Source organism: Coptis chinensis, chromosome 5 (assembly GCF_015680905.1).
Source record: "Coptis chinensis isolate HL-2020 chromosome 5, ASM1568090v1, whole genome shotgun sequence".
In the NCBI taxonomy this organism is placed as follows: Eukaryota; Viridiplantae; Streptophyta; class Magnoliopsida; order Ranunculales; family Ranunculaceae; genus Coptis; species Coptis chinensis.
Window position 1 is genome coordinate 12,918,592 of NC_141460.1, and position 3,411 is coordinate 12,922,002.

The following is a 3,411-nucleotide window of genomic DNA, read 5'->3' on the forward strand; positions in this document are numbered from 1 at the left end:
GAATTCAATTGCTTGAATTCAACGGGCAATCCCCCATTCTCTACCCACCCACCCTTTTAATTTTTCATTCTTATTTTTTGAATTTTCGGAACTGTTCACTGTTTTAGGCATAGGGACTTCGGATTCATAGAGGAAAACACTACAGTACAAGGTATTTGTAAATTTTTAAAAATTCTGAAAATTTACAGGCATAATCCTTAAGATGTTATTGATTTACTATATTTTGTCAGATTTTTCCTAGTTGGTTTAACTAGTGAACTAATACAATCTTTACAATGCTGTATTTCAGTTTTCAAACCGTAAGTTCTTGAAAAACAGACAAGTAAGGTTACTTAGGCAGTTCCAAAAATTCTTAATTTTTTACAGGAGTATCTATCCTGAGTCAGAAGTTTGCAGTAAAAATTTGACTAGTTTTGTATTTGTTTTGACCTCCAAACTAATGGAGTGTTTCCAGTGTGTTTCTACAGTTTTGCAAATACTTAATATCTGGAACAACAGCCGGTAAGGAGGGTTTGTAGAACTCCAATTGCTCTAAAGTTTTTACAGGAATAGCCATGATCTGTCAGGAGTCCCCCGTAAAATTTTGGAGATTTTTGTCTCTGTTTTGATTGGTTAACCTTTCAGTTGTTTGTATTGTGTCCGAAAACTATTTCACAAACTTTGAAAGGCAGTAGAAGGACTTTCATAGCTCCGACTGATCTGAAATTTTACTGGATACTTGATAGATGTCTTAGTAAACTATTGTAAAAATTTCAAATTTTTTGAAGGAGCCCCGCGCTCAACAGCCTGGACATTGTGTCAAGCACGAGCACAACCCGCGTCCCTAGGTAGCCTATTTCCAAGCGCGCCCCGCGCTCAACCACCTGGAACTTGAGTTAGATAGGAGTACAACCCACACCCACCCAAGGCTAATTTCGAGTGAGACCCGTGCCTAAGTGCCTGTTCCTCGAGCAAGGTCGGAGGGCACCCCCGCGCCCTACCCAGGCTAAAAGTGAGCGTGACCCGCACCCTCTTGTGTACCAGCCTGATTTTTCACAAGTCAGTCCAAATTTTCATTTCTTCAAGTTATTCAGTGTTTCTAACATCATACAAACACTGAGATCATGTATACAAGACGCTATTCAAACGCGTAGCAAGGAGGCATTTAGGTACTCTTTCTTCCACTCCTCGCCTCTTCTGTCAGAGGAGTTTTAATTCTAGTATAATCAGGCTTGTTTTTCGTAGACATAAATACCACACGCCTATCTATGATTTTTATAAATGGCTAAAGAACAAGAGACTCCTCTCTATGATTTTTATAAAGCCCTAAACGATGGCCCTAAGCTGTGCATCGTTCTTGCAGACCTAGTGGGGGATTTTCGAATTCCCTCTAATATATTTAACTTGTTACCAGTTTTTCATGGTTTAGACCACAAGAAGCCTTACCAGCATATGCATAGGATATACCAAGTTCTCACTACATTCCATCATCTTAGCGTAAGTCCGGATCAAGTTAAACTTAGGGTGTTTCCATTCACCCTAGCCGACAAGGCAGCGTCTTGGTAAACTGCCCAAACGCCAAACTCTGTGGACTCATGGGCTAATCTTGTTCAATTGTTCATGGAACAATTTTACCCACCACTAAAGATAGATGAAATGCTTCAAAAGATTCATTTCTTCCACCAGAATCCTTATGAATCCTTTTTAGAGGCCTGGAATCGTTTCACTGATCTTCTCATTGAATGCCCGTATCATAATCTTGCGAAGGACACGCTTGTTCGTGCCTTCTTCAAAAGGCTGTTACATCATCATAAGGAGGTTCTAGATATCATGACTAGGGGTTGTTTTCTTAGTAAAGGAGCCTTGGAGGCTTATACATTCTTAGAATATCAATCTAAGAGGAACAACAATTGGGGAGGTAACGACTCTTCCCGCTCCACTCCTTTTTCTTTTGAGGTTAAACTTGATTCCGAGCTAAAAACTCTTATCGATGCCCTCACTAAAAAGGTAGATGCCATCTCTATTCAACCACAACCCACTCTAGTCATGAAGATTAACTCCACTCGTTGTAATGTCTGTTTTAGTCTTGAGCATTCCGACTTCTATTGTTCTCTTGTCTATGCACAACCACCATCACAACCATCACACTTTAACCAGTTAACTCAACATCAAGGACAAGGAAACTTAGGTGACCAGAATAGAGGTTTAGTGCCCATGACCCACAACTATCAACATCATGACATGAACGCTCAACAAGCTTTAATTCCAAATCCGACCATCTACGGATTAAAGTAGTAGTGACCTTGTTGGAGAAACAAAATCAAATTATGCAACAAAACTCCAACTTGATGAAAGATCAGCATGATCAAAACTCTAATATGATGAAACAAATGATGCAAATGATGCAATCTTTGTGCCAAAATGTTATTGACATGTCTCCTAACCAAAATAATAACCAAACAAAGCGGTGTTTCGTGTCAAGCGATTGTCTAATCCTAAGTCAACAAACACCGCTTTTGAAATAAAAAGTATTCAGTGTAATGGTAATATAACCCCAGGGGACCTACATGTAGTCACTACCCTTCGTTCAGGGAGAGTAGTTGATAACAAAGTGGCTATGCCTAAAGACCACCCGCAAACAGAAACTGAAAAATAAAACCATATCGAATACTATCATAGAAATTGATGATCCTACACCTGTAGAGGTTCCAATATGGACACCTAGATGGAAAACGGCTAGAGATAAAGCAAAGACTAATAATATTGCTAAATATATAAATAAACCAACATATCCCCAGAGACTAGTTATGTCTAAAAAGGACGAAATTTTTGATGAGATTAGGGAAGTGTTTAAAAATCTGGCTATAAACCTACCTTTTCTAGATGCTATAAAAAGTCTACCTAGACAAGCTAAGTTTCTAAAAGAGTTGTGCACCAAGAATAGGAAAACCAACATACCCCATGAAGCATTCTTAACTGAACAATATCCCTATTTATCTGAACATAATGGAATTGTTAACTACAAGGACCCTTTTGTCCTACTGTACAATGCACCTTAGGTGATACCTTCATAACAACTGGTTTATTAGACCTGGGAGCGAGGTGTTAACTTACTCCCTTTTATTTATATAAACAACTGGTCTAACAAAACTTCAACCAACCAAAATGACTTTGCAGTTAGTTCGATCGTTCTATTAAGTATCCCAAGGGTGTAGTTGAAAACATTCTCAAGTTAAAGTGCGGGAGTTTTACTATCCAGCCGACTTTGTTATTCTTGACACAGAAGTTACTCATGATTCTATTCCTATCATCTTAGGGCGTCCTTTCTTGGCAACTGCCAATGCCCAAATCAATTGCTGGGATGGCTCAATGACTCTTTCTCTTGGAAATCTTTCTGTGGAAGTTAACATGTTTAGACAAAAGCAGAGACAA